General features: G+C 40.4%; 1 protein-coding gene across 7 annotated transcripts in view; it reads left to right on the top strand.

Annotated features, from left to right (window-relative positions):
- The window catches only part of TUB (TUB bipartite transcription factor), a 144,998-nt gene that overhangs the window by 53,470 nt on the left and 75,679 nt on the right, over positions 1–15,849 (top strand). The gene's annotated exons all lie outside the window — the stretch shown is intronic.

Below are 15,849 nucleotides of genomic sequence, written 5' to 3'. Positions count from 1 at the left end.
AATTGCTGCTATTAGTGTGCTATTAATATATCTCTTACAAAATCGTACAAGAAATTGAGTGAAAATGCAAAGTCTGCTCCATCTGCAACCATTTGTGTTCTTTGTGGGTCAAATCTCACCAGCCACAACTCCTATCAGTGTTGTCCTCCAAGGAAACAGTTCTTAGGAGGAACTTCATTTCCCTGAGTTGCTTGTGAAACTTTCATTTTGTGCTGCAGGAGAAAGGCAGCATGTACATTTGGGAGGGTGCAGTGACAGCTGCTACAGGATCTGCTTGTCTGTTGCAGCAAGTCTGTCACCTTGCAACAAGAGGCAGGGAGATTTCTGGGCCTGTTCTGCCTTTGGTGTAGCTCTGTACAACTTGGCGATCCTGAAGCTGGCAGCAAATGCAGCCTTTTCCCAAAAGGGCCATGGCTAGGTCGGAATAGGTGGCTTAGCCTCCAGGCTGGAGGCAGCATGCCAAACCACCCTCAGATGTAGATCTGAGGTAATGCCATTCTGATCATTGTGAAATGCTCCTGTATTAGCTCCTCAACATCAACATGTTCCTAGAATGGCTTTGTTGTGGACCAGGATTTGGCCATTTTCTTGGTGGGATTTTATCTTCCTTATCTCTGATCATTTTTCCTTTCTTTGGGGAAATTCTCATCTATGAAAGTGCCATTGAGTCAGCACCTCTGAGCTCAGGAGTGCTAGCACTCAACAAGTAGCTGAAAAAAACGGTGTTCATTTCAATTTTCTTTTTTGATATGAAATATTACAATGGAGAAAATTGCTGACCTAAATGACATGTTCATCTGAACGATGAATGTAGCTGAGAAAAGACTAGTTAATTTTTCTAGATCACATCACAAGAAAATGCAAAGTACTGGAGAAAGTTGCTATATTGGTGGTTCATGGTCTGTGCCACATTCCACTGCTGTAGAAAAAAAGATTTGTTCAGAAGTATATTGGAGGTAAATATTAATTACTTAGTGATCAGTTAATGACTCAAGACCATATCAGTACTGTTGTCTGCTGTGGAATGCATAAGCTAATGCTGCATACATGTGGCTATAACACATGAACATGGCTGGTTCATGGTGACTGCATTTGGGTGCACTTGTGCTCTCTTAAGCCTGTACATTTACAAGAAAAATACTTCCAGCACTCCAGGTTGTACATAAAATGTGAAAAGCGAATCCTAAAGATAAAATCCAAGAGGCAGATCAAAATAGCCTCAGTTTATTGAGGAACAATAAAGTTTTTAAAGCCAGTGCTGCAGCATTGGAGAAGCATGGCACAGCTTAGGGATGCACAGGCTGCTCTGTGCAGATGCCATTTTCTGCACAGCGCTGCAGCTCTACTTCTAAGCATTAAGAAGCAATGTGTGTGATTTTATTTCTTTTAACTTCCAAAGATGATTGGTGCTCATTTAAACAGTGGCTCCTCCTGCACGGATAGGTGTCCATCCTTTATTTGGCAGGGATATTGTCTCTCCGAGGCGTGTGAAAGTGCCATTCCCACACTCTTTTCATACCCTTCTCCTCTCTGCCTGGAGGGCAGAGGAAGGGAAAGGAAAGCTGGTTCTGGGAGTTACCTTCTTCATTATTCTGGATTTCCCCTCCATCCTAGAGTCGGCTTGTTCACCCTCCGGGCTCAGTGAGAGGGAACTTGTTTGCCCATCAGATAACCTGACTCTCACAGGAATTTCATGTATCCTCAGAAGTGGAGGAAGGCTGTACTGAAAGTGAACTCTAATCTAGGACTAGACCTGGGTACATAATTTGTTCCAGCCAAAAAGCAATCAGCTCAAGGAGAAGCAAAATATAAAATTTGATGGATTTCAAATGAAAGCAGTTTATTCCAGAAGTGTCATACGTAGCCCTGATTGAAGCAACAAGGTTTGAGGGAGACCCTGGTTAAGTTTTTGCAGCTCATCATTAGTACTGGATCTGTCATGTTTTATGATGACTTAGTATTACAGAAATAAGGGACCAAGCTCTCAGCTGATGTAAATCTTCACTGCTCACTCCAACTCAGTGAAGTTCTGCTAGTCCCTTTGGAAATCTGGAGTTTTATTTGCAGTTTTATTGTTATACACAGTATTTTCCCTGCTTGCAGAGACTTTGCAGTATGTATTTCAAATAATACAGACAATGTTGATAAATTCATCTGAATGCAAAATCTTCTCTGCACATTCATAACATGAATTTAGTCTCACCAAAGGAGAAGTGCCTGACCTTGCATTGCTAATGCAATTAAAAATACTGAAGAGGTCTTGATACAGTATTAGCTGTTAGCACTGCAGCTCTTCCTTCAAAAATGTAGTATGATGTTTATGCTGCTACAGAAAATTCAATTCTATTAATTCCCAAGTTGCATCCTTTCCATGTGAGAATGCCCATCAATTTGTCTTTGATCATCAATTTGATGATTTCTGCTTCCTACTAATATCTATGTGCAGTGTCTTAGATCTGAGAAGTTGAACTGTTCATTTGCAAAATGACATTTGATGTGGCCTCTGTTTCACTTCTGTTATTATATTTTCATTCCACTTCTTCCTACAGTTTGTCGGTCTGAGCCAGGAATGTAGAGCTTGATTTTCAGGGCACTCTGCTTCTGAGGTGAGAGGGGACAGGGGCATTGTCAGTCACCCCTAGCTGGGAGTCAAACGAGGAAAAACTCAGCAATGTTCACAAATTTGGCCTAAAGGAGAGACCCGAACGTGTAATGGTGTGCCCTGGCAGCCTGTCTTCAAATAGATCATGCCGGTCTTAAATCCAAATCCTGTGTGCCAGCAATCTTAGACAAAGAAATTGAAAAGCTTTAGGCTTGAAATCTGATTTAAATTTAAACCATAATTGATTTTTTTTTCTCATTTTGATTTTTATGAACAGATGGACTATAGCTAGCAGTTGCCCTTGAGGAGTCTTTAAAAATGTAGTTCTGTGAACTGTTTCTCTGAAGATTGATACAGCTGCTATTTCTTCAGCTATCTCTGAATCATCCTCAATTACTATATGTCTTTATAAAATAATTATAGGTTTTATCCAGGAGCTGAGCTTGGCTCTGTACTTTTCATAAAACACTTATGCAGAGTTGGTTAGCAAAAGAGATGATTTAACCAGAGTTTTCAATTGCTTAGCTTTGAATTTTATTCTCTTATTCAATGTTTTGCTATTATGTAGAAGCTATACTTTCTTGAAACTGAAATGAAAAGGGTTTTGGCTCCTCTCTCCATCTCTTTACACTTACTAATTTGCCTGTCAGATTAAATCACACACAGGATGAACTTAGGAGAGTTATTAGTTCAGATGAAGCTAGTCAGACTCAAACGAATAAATAAATTATGATCTTGCCCTGCAATGTCTCTGCTTGTGCAAACATCAGTCCACTCTTTCCCCTTTCCCTCTGCATGTAAAATGGGGAAATGTTTTGTAGAAAAAGATCAGCTTTAAATGCAAGTTGAGAATGAACAGAATTAAAGTACTTGGCATTAGCTGCGGATGACAAGATGATGGAAGCTGGGGGGTAGCCATGTGAAAATGTCGTATGAAGGTGCAAACTCAGTTCACCATTTCATCCGGTCCTTGCCCCTCTGCACCTCCAGATGCATCTTTGACTGTCTTGGTCAATGACAGAGGGGAGGGCAGCAGGTGAAACCTCTGACACAGTCAGAGGTCCAGGCAAGACAGCTGCTCACACATTAAGGCTGGCAGGTCTCTCTCTCCCTGCAGGTGCCCTAGGACATTTGGGCTAGAAAACATTTTGCTAAGAAAATGTTTTGTTCCCTCTGCACCTTCCATTTTTTGCTGCCCTTAAGGACATTTATTGTGGCAGAGATTGGGCTAAAGCACCAATCTTTCTTCTAGAGAAATGTGAGGAATTTGGGAGCCATATAGCTTCCATGAGCCTTTACAGAATGGCACAGTGGGGATTGTTCTTATTTCAAGAGGAGTTACAGATTATCAGAAGTGTTGTCAGTAAAAGAGATTTTCAGCTTTATAGAAGTTGTATCTCCATCTTTGTTTTCTGTATTATTTTGATGCACATAACCTGTAATTTACAGGCACTGTTAAGGAGGATTGCATGCACTAATCTTTTGCCTGGAGGAATTTTCAGGGTATGTCTCACTGAAATGAAGAATGGAGTCTAATCCCTAGCCTGCTTTCAGTCCATCGTGCCCAGTGGCTGCTGCTGGAATTTTGCAGGACTTCTTAATGGAAGTTGCCACTTCCATCTGGATGTGTTCAGAATAACCCCTGGATTCTGGTGTTTCCAGAATCTTCAGTCCCTCAAGATTGAGTGCTCAACAGGCACATCAGTGATTTGGGCCTTCCTAAAAACCTCACAGATTTTACTTAAATTACAATGGCTTAAAAGTTCTTCTTAGCATAAGTGATTCAATTTATTTTCCATGTTTGCTTTTTGTTTGTTTATTTGTTTGTTTTGCACAGCTCCTCCTCCAGATAATGGAACTGCAAGGGCAGACAAACACATTTGGAGGCTGCATCACACTTTGGCTGCCTTGTGTGTTTATGCTGTAAAAATTGCACAAGAAAGGAGAGACCTAAGGGTGAGGTGACTTGTTCAAAATCACATAATCAGGTCCTGGACTCATTCAGGTGAAATTCAGTCTCATGTGCTCCTGCAATTAAATTGCAGTTTGCTGCCTCCTTTGATGCTTTGCTTTGATGCCTGGAGTTCTCTTACTCTTCAGGGACTACAGGTGTTCATAACACTACCTTTGTTCATTAATATTTTCTTTTAAATAAAGGGGAGATAGATTGCTTCAGAGATGCAGCTGATCACAAGATATGAAATGTAACTCGTGCACCTTTGGAAAGAAATATGTGATGTTGAAAACCTGGCATTTTTCAAGAGAAATATATTGAATCAATTCTGCTCTTGAGATTGCAAATGAGACAGAGGCACATCTCCCTCTGTACTTGCTTAGAATTCACTTCATGTCAGTGGGGAATGAAAATAAGTTATATTCAGGGACTCAAACCATTGATTGGTAGGTGTTAAAAGAGCCCCGGCTTTCCATTTTAAGTTTGGTCAGAATGTGCCTGTGTCATGTAAGCAGGCAGGAGTACTCCTACCACTCAATATTTTTTACAGCTGCTGTTCTGCAGGAGTAAAGTACACTGATCTCAGGGTGGGGGATATATGCACAGAGGTACCCTTTTTTTGCTGGCACCCTACAACCTCACTGGTGGACAGCAAAGTTTTGTTAAGCAGAATGCCAATATGAAAACCTAAAAATTTTCCAGTACTCTTTTTCTTATTTTCACAAGCCAAAGGTTTCCTTTAGAGGAAAACCACATTCACCGATTCTTCCAAATATTTGAATTAATGAACAATTTTCTCTACATGTCCAGAGTTAATTGCAAAAAATTTAAAAATTGTATAATGGAAAGACAACACTTACTGAAATTAGGAGAATATGGTACATACATCTTGAGGCTGGGGGTTTTCCTCCTCTCAGAACCCTTACCCTGGTCGTGTCAGGCTGACCACAGGATATATTTGCAAAAATAATTCCACCAGTTCCAGTGGAAATTCTGGAAATGTCTATTTATTGGCAATTATTTCCTTACAAAACCTAATTTTCATCTGAGTCTGCCCTACAATGTCTTGTTTCAATGTAATAATGCATTTAAGTCAGTTGAAATGCCTGCACACAATGTGAGTAGCAAAGGGAAAGCCAGGAACTCTTCAAGGGTTTTTTGACAGCTGGGGCAAACAGCAGGGAAACACGTGGTACTCTGTGGGGCTGGGAACTTTCAGCAGAAGTTAGCACCAAAATATATATTTTTTTACAAACTGATTAGTTTTTAGTCAATCTGAAGTCAAATCTGCTGTTCAGAAAAATATGCAGTATGTTTCCTTTCAAGGGTTGCTCATTTACTGTATGGCTGGCACGTGCAACAAAATTCATTGCCATGAAGCAGTAAGAAATCAGAAAATAAGAAAGTATCAGTACCCACCAGCTGCTTCTGTTTAATTCAGGGGCCACATCCCTTTGCAAAAGTAATCTGTGACACTTTTCTAATTGAATTACTTACTCCAAGATCCTGTATGTGGTATTCTTGGAGACTTTTCATTGTTGTAGGGTTGTTGTGGGTTTTCCCCCCCCAGCCTGCTGATATATGGACATTTAGTGTGTAGTTTCTGACTGTATTTAGTCCATTAACTCCCATTCTGTCTTTTAGATCTGAGTCTCCTATTCTCCATGTTTATTTTGATACAATTTCCCTCTCTGTCTTGTTCTCTCTTTTTCCACAACAATTTGCCTATTACACCTTCATGAACTTTTTCAATGTTTTCTGGATTGGCTTAGTTTTTTTCTGTTTCTCCTTGACTTAACTTCCTCCACTGAGTCTTGCTTTTGCTTTGATATTTCTGTATACGGGAAGGGTCTTCTTGTTGAGCTGTGCCTGGTGGAGAGCTAAATAGGAAAATTAGCCAAGAGGCACAGAAGGGAATTTCTCCAGGTCTGTGTGTCTCAATACATCTCTCTCATACTTGAGTACAATGCAGCACTGGCTGCAAACAGGCTGTTCCATTACCACTCTCCTCATGTAAAGGAAGACAGCATGGACAAGGATCAATAAATAGCAAATGTCAGAATGAGGAAACTGCTCAGCATTTCCTGAGGAAGAGGCTGAGCTTTGGGCACAGTGGGTTCTCAAGGACAGTTAAATTTTAACTCCATGAGAGGGAGCAGAATCACACAGCAGGTACAGCAGGAGATATATATGTATATATATATGTATATGTATATATCAAGTATAGCCTGTGCCATCTACTACATACAACTGCTTCAGTATGGCTGCTAGAGGTACAACATTTACATACATTGTATGGATATAAAACACAGCTAAATATACTACTGTTTTCTGGGAAAGGGGCCATCAGTGGTTTTTTGAACAGTTTCCTAGCAAATGCAGAAAATCTGGTGGCTTCTGTAATGCCTTCTTCCCCCCAGCTTTTTGCTATTCCTTCTTGTTCCTCTTCCAGCTGACCTTCAAAGGTTAACTATGCTGTGCAAAGTCAGAGAAATCCCTTCCTAGAGACCTGAACCTCTGTCTTGCCTAAAAATCTTAATTCTTTAGATCCAAAATAAATGGGACAGAGCTGTGAAAGGAAGAAATGTAAACTGAGACACTCCTACATCAGTCATACAGGAATGGGAATGATGGGTGGAACCAGCAGGAGAGCAGTCACAGGTTCTGTTGTCCTGAGTTCTCATGCCCTTTACCTTTTTCCTCTCAGCTCTCTCACTAAATCCAGTCTGTGGCTAATCTTATGTAATAATTATTATTTTTTGAGTGACTACATCATATCTTTTCCCAATTCAGATCATCTCTCTGGTTTCTTATTCTCCATAACATATATCTCTGCATTCACTGAAGGAGAGTTGCATTGTTCTCAGAGTTTCCTTTTGATTTAGTCATAAATAATACATTTCATGTGAAGCTGGAATCATCCTTGCTTTCAGACAGAGATAATTTGTAACTTGGTGCACCTGAAGGGGGGTTGAAGGGCATGGCTGCCAATGTTATGGCCCAGGCTGGAATAAGTGTTTGGTGCATGAATGACACAGACACATGGACACAGCAGGAAGAAGGGCATGGCTGCCAATGTTATGGCCCAGGCTGGAATAACAGTGTTTGGTGCATGAATGACACTGACACATGAACACAGCAGGAAAGATAGAAGGAAAAATGCAGTATCCATGCAAGGAAAGTATAGCAGGATTTGGCTTGGAAGAAGAACAGGGAACTGTCACTGATAGGAAGGTGCAAAGAAATCCCAAAGAGTCAAAGTAGCAATTCCTGAGCTGGATATTAAATAGAATATCTGTAAATATCTACCTACAATAATTTTGGGTAAAGTGGATGGGTGTTGTCTGAAAAAGGGTCTGAGAGGCCAAAAAAAGATTGGTTTATGGAAAACAAAATGAAGAAATATATGTCACACAGTCACCTGGTTGTGTAATAATGTGCACAGGCTCAGAAAATTTTGTATCCATGTAATTTTACAGAGTTTACTAGAAAGATGTAAGCTATTTAATTGACCTTTGGTTTTAATTCTTATCCCAAAATTACATAAGAAATGTTGTTTTACGTTATCTTCTGCCATGGAGGAGAAGTCTCTTTGATGAGATTTAATTTTTTTAAGTGGAAGTCTTATTTTAAGGTATCTCTAGCCCAAAAAAATCCTGCCCTGGCATTCTCCAGTGGAAAAGGGGGGGCTGTCCAGCACAGAGCAGTTAAACTTTGACAGCCACACAGTTTATTTCAGTAAACACTGAAATAAAGCATTTTATAAGAACACACTGAAACACAGAAAGAAAAGAGCTCTTTAGGCTGGACCACATTATTGAATACAGTGTCTCACATTTAGCTTATGTTGAGCTATTTGGCCACAGCCTCAGTCATCTATCGAGGTAAAGTGAAAAACTGTGTGCTGAAATCAATAACATTAATAGCGTTTGCAAACAGAAATTCTCAGCCAGCAGTTTAAGTTAATTTAGTGTATCTGTGCATTTGAAATTACCAGTTCCATCAGATTTGCAATTTAGGGAAACACTGAGTAAGCAACGTGCTGTCATCTCACCCTTGTTCTGGTGACCACGGGGGACTCGGGAAGTGCCCAGCACCAGAAACTGATTTGTATGCGCTGGGGATGGGTGTTCTGGGGAAGATCAACTGATCATCCCCCAGCCCATGCAGAGGCTTTCTCTGCAGCTGCAGCCAAACCAAATCATCTAGCTCTTGCCTCAGTTTGTCTCCTCTAACGTGAATGTGACATTTTATGGCGTAGCAAAGATGATGTAAAGCAGTCATATTACAAATGGTGTCACAGATTGGCCAGAAGTGCAGATGATTGCAGTAAGCCAACTTAATGACTCGCATAAATTCTGAAGGAAAATCGGGTGTTTCCATGGCAAGATCAAATATATTTAGCCCATTCTACTAGAAAGACTGCAGAAGGACAATAATTTAAATACTTATTTCTGCTCATTTTGAAAAGTTTTACCAGCTAGATCATTTTAAAGACAGAAAATAAAAATAATAACTTGATAGTGTTTAATCTTAAATATAATCTGAAGACTTTGAAGACTGTAGAATGTTTTCTTGCTATAAAAATGCTCAGCTATTCTAAAGCTGGTTTCCAATTTTCCAGCTGCTTTGATTCCAAACAAAACCATTCAAATCTTTTTTCTTTGTACAGTGAATTCAACCTCATTTTAATTTGATTGCAGCTCTGTGCTAAAGTGTAATGGAACATTAATTCTCTTAAAATCTGAGGCTTTTTTTTTTTTTTTAAGAAACTGACTTCTTTGAGTAATCGTGTTTGATGGAAGAAATCTAGAGGGTATAAAATGAGAAGGTCATTATCACGATGTTCCATCTGAACACCTATGGCAAAGCACTTCTGATTCTGCTTACAAGTTCTGCTGGGAGCATTTCAATTTTCTGGCTCATTGTCAGGTGAAGTTAACAGCTTTTAAGGGCAGATAAGTCACTTCTGAGTTTGAACTATCTGTGAAATGGAAACATCCCAGAAATTAGGCAGGATTTTGTTTGCTTTTTTGTTTCACTCCCCCACAGCTAAGTATGAACATTTAAAACTAAACTCTCAGCTGGGTAGACAGTTTTAGATCTATAATTTCAATGTTTGGGTGGGGTTTTTTTGTTTTTTTTTTAATACCTGGCAGTAATTCCTATGTATACTTTCACAGAATAGTTATGAAGGATGTGCTTAGCTTTACATTCATCTTGGGGTTTTGCAGTACTAAGTACAGAGGCTTCCTCACCATGCTGCAAAGAGAGGACTATTTAATATGAAGAAACAGTCTGAGATTTATCCATTTAGCAGGGTAAGACATGCTCCCATTTGCTAACAGCTTGCAAGAATTTCAGCCTGTCTCTGCCAGCCTGAGTTGGAAGATCCTACTTTTGTCCTGGAAGGACACCTCAGGGTCCTCTACACTTGGGACAAAGGGAGATGCAATATTTTCCCTCTTGCTGGCTGAGTGTAAAATGATCTCCAGAAATGAGATTCTTCCACTGCCTTCTATCCTGTGATTCCAGCAAAACAAAACAGAAAAGAAGTCACGAAGTCACGACTGAAAATGATTCTTGACTTTTAGAAGGCAAAAAACCCACCCCAAATGACATAATTTTCATTGGCAGTAAACCTGCATTTGGTTTCCTATCAATTTAGTCCTGTCTTATAGGGAAGGGACATGTACTTTGAGCAGGGGTATTTTTTAAAAAAGTCTTTTTTATTTGGTATTATAACTGGCTTGATTGACATGTAAATAATCTAAATGGCTCAGAAAAGTCCAAAGAGCTTAAGTGCTAGAAATGAGAGCAAAATTACAGTGCAAAATTTGGTATAATCATAAATAAAGGAAAAATAAACATTTTAAAGCAAAACTCACATGAAATAGTATGCTAAAATGGCATAGAATTATCCAATTTTGTATTTAAGTACTGTCATAGGAAAACTCATCCTTCATGAACAATCACTTTAGGTATCAGGATGTAAGAATCATGTTAGAGGGCAGCCAAGCAGGGAGTCTAAGGGAATGTGGAACAGAATCCGCTTCTAGTGGCCCCACTGGATTTAGGTAATTCTTCAATAGGACAACAATTCCAAAGATGACAGGAGCTTCAATTGTGATGGTACTAGATTCTCACTCAAGTTTCAGTGACTTCATGTACACCACTGACATAGCCTGGTTTCCTCCCAGTAACAGGATTTTTTACTTACACTGGAAAATAGGAATATTGGATATACCCAGTGCAAGACTTTGAGAGGGATGCTGAGTGTGTTACAGGATGTGGTATCAGACTGAATTAAAACTTCTTTAGAAGGTGTTGAAAACAGGCCACCATTGTTGAAAGCAGGCCACCCACACAAGGACAGTGACATATGAGGTTTGATTTCTAGTGCTGGCAAAGGGAGCTTAACAGCTTTCCCTCCTCAAAAGTTAGCATTTTCTCATACTTTCATATTCTATAGGAAAGTGTAGATTTAGGTGTCAGCTTGATGTTAACTGTTAAAGAAACTGGTATTAGACAGGATCTCCTGGAACTAGGCAACTTCAAACTGAGGTGACTAAAGTGAAAAATTACCCTAGGTGGCAAGAGAACTCTATTCTGTTATTGCAGAATAGATTTTATTTCAGGGTGTTACTGATAAGTATTTATTCTTCACAGCCTCACAACAAAGAAGCAGGAATGAACTTATTGGAATGAGAATAGATGAAATGCAGTAAGGAAAGGTGAGCTTTTATGGAGAGATGGAGAGGATCAACCATGTAAACGCTGCAATTACTCTTTCATGTACCAATCTGCTTCCTCCCCAGAGTTGCATCTTCAAATTGTTCACCTTTACCTTAAAATTTTCTTGTTATATTTGAAATTGGGGTATCAAAAATAATGCCTTTTTATTTTTCTTACTAGGGAAACAAGATCTAACCTGGGCTTCTTTCTGTTTAAGGCACAAAGAGAGTGAACTTGGCATAAGCCTCATCCAAAGACCACAACAAGGGACAGAATTATCTCTGTCATGTCTTTGGTATTACTGAAGTGTTTAAGGCCAAAATTACTACTCAGTGCTATGATTTTTTTTTTCATTTTTTTGAGAGGATTTTCTTATTTTTTGATTTAGAAAAATGTTAACACTCTTACTATCATCCCAAGAGTTTATTCTGAATTTGATTCCGTGCATTTCAGAACTCATTGGTTGGGAAGAATTATACTGATCCTTATGAATATCAGCTTCACAAAACCTTCAGCTTCTGCATCTGGTCCTGGTTAGTTCCACAGTTTGACTGTCAAACAAGCAAACAAAATATCCTAGATATTCTCATAACTGATCTGAGCTTTATACAGAAAAATCCATGAACATTTTTAGGAACTCCCAGTTTGTAAGGAGTACAGATAAATTTTATCTGGCATGGTTTAATTTCAAATATGATCTCTTGATTCTAGATATGTTGGAATGGAAAAATCTAAACACAACCACTTCTGTAGGCATGCCAGCACAAACACATCCTTCATTATTCCTTGTCAGTTGGAGCTTAAAATTAGAAAATCTCAAGCCAATAAATGAAAGCTCAGAATCTTTACACATTTATGCCAAATCTGTTCTGTTTGTGCTACTATAAGATTTAAAAGACTAGATAGAAATGTTTCTGCACTGTGCTTGAGCTGACCCAGAGGCGACAAACTGGCAGTTCATGTCCTTGTAAGAGACCTCAAAAGTAAAGATTGTTTTAGTCCCTTGGCAGTCTCTTGAAAGGGTTGGGAACTGTGAGTTAGGGTGTGTTACACCCCAGCATAAATTGAGGACAGGTTACTGAGTTCATTGCTACACTTTCCCTTTCCTAAAATCAGCCTTTGTCCAGGTCAGCTAAAAAAGCAAATAAGGCAGGAATTTAATTCAATACATAACCTGAGTCTATTGTAGCAGCTCTGAGGTGTAGCAAACCTGAGGCACAGGACATGCAGACCTTTCTCTCTGTAGCACACAAGGTCTGAACAGTGCCATGCTCAGCAGTGCAAATGTAACAGTGGGCCTAGAAAGAAATACAAAGGACTGTAGATAGATGAAAACCCCTCTATAAAATATACTCTATGCTCTTTTTTCAAATCAGTATATATATTTACTACTTTTTTTAATGTGTTAAACAATAAAAAAATTAATTTCCCCATCATGGGAAAATTAGACTTAAAAGAAATTAATCTATGCATTTAGGAAAGAGCTTACATCAGTTTCTTATTTTACTGCTTTCTTAGGTTCTCCAGGCTTCCTTTCAACAGTGTTTCTGCTTTGATGTCTCGCTCTCTACCCAGATTGCCAGAAGGCTTTCTGTTGCAAATGCAGGTGTTTTCAACTGTTAGATACAGTTGTGTTGTATTATTCATCACCTCGATATAAAAATGTATTAGTGGGACACTTATTTTACACAGAGGACAAAACAGGGATAATTGGAAAGATGGCAGACTGTATATAGAGGAAGATGTTGCTTAGTGAGACATGTTTGGCAGTGGAGGAGACAGGTTTGCAGCTGCCTCGCTGCCGTTTCATGTATCACTCCTTGAACCTTTAAAGCACAGTTTTTCTAACAGACTGCCTTGCCCATCAGGCTGGCATCTGAAACTAATTAAACGTGGCTTTTGAGAAGTACAGCTCTATTCACAGAGAGCACATCATGGTATGTCAAGTTTATTTGTTACATGCTGGTGCTTTTTCCTGGTTCTTATTGTTTTAGTGCTTGGTAAAGACCTGTGTGTGAGAGGCCAGGTCTTCCCTGAGCTGCTGGGAATTACTAGAGATGCCAGTGAATGGATCTACAGCTCAAGGGCAATCTTGAGGCTTGTTACACTGTAAAATTGAACACCTCAGTCCTGCTCGTGACAAGGATTTCTCTGTAACACTTGCCCTGTCATTCAGAGATAGCTCTGTGCGCCACACAGACAAAGCAGAGGGGCATCCAGAGAAGGCTGGTGAGTTGTGACCCTGCTCAGAGTTAGAGATGTGCAGTAACCCTGCTCTTAATGCTGCCAGCTGCAGAGGACTGGTATTCACCTTTCCACTCCACTCAGCTGCTTCAGAAATTGAAGCAGAGCACTGCTGGTGAGAAAGAACCAAAGGTGGACAGTGAAAGCATATACAACATATTTACCAGAGATGGTAAAGGGATGAAGGAGAATCAGGTGGGGAAGGATGAGGAAAAGGGCTGGGGGCATAAGTAAACCATTCAAAAGCAGACAAAATGCCAGAAAATTGTTTTTTCTTTCTTCCCATAAAATATTCCTTATCTTTCTTCTTCTCTGTCAGCTTTCCCTGGATGGACATTATGCTCAGTGCATACCCATCTTTCAGGGCACCCTGGCAGTCTCTCATTTTGAACACCTGGTAACTCTGTATACTTTGTATCTGTGAATCCAAACATGATCTTGGGCTGTTAAATGGTCAGAAAGGCACTTCCATATTTTGTATCACTCCAAGGTTCAGAGGCATCTTTTTGATGTGTGTGCGTTTGCTCATCTACCAACCTTTACACTTAATGGCTTTTTGAAAATAGATATTCTAATCATCAGTCCTCAGAACTTTTGTCTCTGAAGACAGGAAGCTCTTTTGTCTTTCATCTCTTCCGAAGAAGGCTCAGTGTTTAAAAAGCAGGCAGCTTAGCACCAGGAGATGGGAATCTCTCCTCAGCCGCCTCCTCATGCTAATAGCACTGCCAGGTGGTGGTGAAGCCCGTTGTTTCACAAATCCAGGTTGTGCCTGACTGGAATGGAGGGAGGTCTGTCCAATCCAGTGCCTGGCCAAGAAAGCAGTACAACATTTTATTTGTATGGATAGGAGAGAATTCTTCCTTAAAAGCAGATCTTGTTTGGACTTCTGGAACAGGTTTGAATTCTGGTTTCTGGATTTAAAATAGCCTCTGACAGCTCATGAGAGTGAGGAACATTTGTGTTGCCTGCTAAGCTTGCCATCATCTGTTGACTCTGCTGGCTTCCTGGCCCTGGCCATGATCTTTGGTAGTGAATCCAACCCTAGAGTTGAGTGAAAAAGTATCTCCTTCAATCTGTTTCTAATTTGCTAAGTTATAATAGTCTCCTTGATTTTTATACTAAAACCCAAAATGAGCGTTCTTTTTCTGTTTTACTCTACCATTTCTAGGCATGTACCTATAACCTCCCCATCTCTATTTTCTTAGATGAAGCTTTTTTTTTTTTTTTTTTTTACTCTCTGCTCAGATGAGCATCTTTCCAGAGCCTTAATCATTCATCTTTCCTTTTAATTTTACAGTCCTTGTGATGGGATAACCTGTACTGTCACCTTCTTCCAGATGAATTCACACATCAGTCAGAAGACCAGTGTTGCAATTTGGGTATGACTTAGCAGGTCAGAGTTTCACATCTTTTTCACTTAAATGCCCCTCACTATCTAAGCCTTTCCAAGGTACAATGAGTTCCACATTTTACTCTTTGGTTGTTTATTTCCCAACACCTGTTTTGACTTCAGTTAACTCGCAAGTTTCTTTAAATATCTCCCCCATATGCAGTGCAAATGTTACCTACAACAAAACATGTGGGATACTAGGGGCCAGACTGGCATTATTCAAAGGAAATGGAGATAGTATTTTTCATTAATCCTTATCTTTCACTAATTTTTTTGCTCAGGTCGTGTTTCTTCCATGAAGTCAGTAACTCTTTCTATAAGCTTATAATCTGACATGGGATTTACATGGTTTAAAAGGGCTTTACTTCTGCTGCGGCTGTAGAGCTGGAGCAGAGCTGGTCTTGTGCTGAAAGGATGGGTGGCCTGTACTACACCCGTGTAGCAAAAAATGGGTTCCTCAGGGCACCGTGACTGTGCTCTGCTCCCAGCCACCCTCAGCTTCCCACCATGGTTTTCCCAGGAGAGCTGCTGGTGCTCGCGGCCGTGCCAGGGCCAGCAGAGACGGCTGCGACCACCAGATCCCAAAATCTCTCATCACCGCGAGGCATCAGTCCGCTGTTGGCAAACCGAAACCATGGAATCGCCCTTAAGGGCCGCGGTAAGCTCTTACCAACAGCCCCCAGGCCGTGGTTCCCCGACCATTTTGGGCTGACTTGCTGCAATTCATACATTTTGGCGGTGGGCTGGGCTGAGAGGAGCCTGCGCGCCGGCTGCGCTCTCCTCGCACCTCTCCACGCCCGGGTCAGCCGCGGGCTGCCCGGCCCGCGCCCGACTCATGGCTCGGTGTCTGCCGATGCCGTGCCGAGCCGAGCCGAGCGGAGCGCAGCCCGCTCCCTGCGGCCGCGCCGCCCGCATATGCCCAGC

The sequence above is a fragment of the Passer montanus genome, unplaced genomic scaffold (genome assembly GCF_014805655.1).
Source record: "Passer montanus isolate IOZ18808 unplaced genomic scaffold, ASM1480565v1 scaffold2, whole genome shotgun sequence".
Classification (NCBI taxonomy): domain Eukaryota; kingdom Metazoa; phylum Chordata; class Aves; order Passeriformes; family Passeridae; genus Passer; species Passer montanus.
This window is presented reverse-complemented; position numbering and strand designations above follow the sequence as displayed.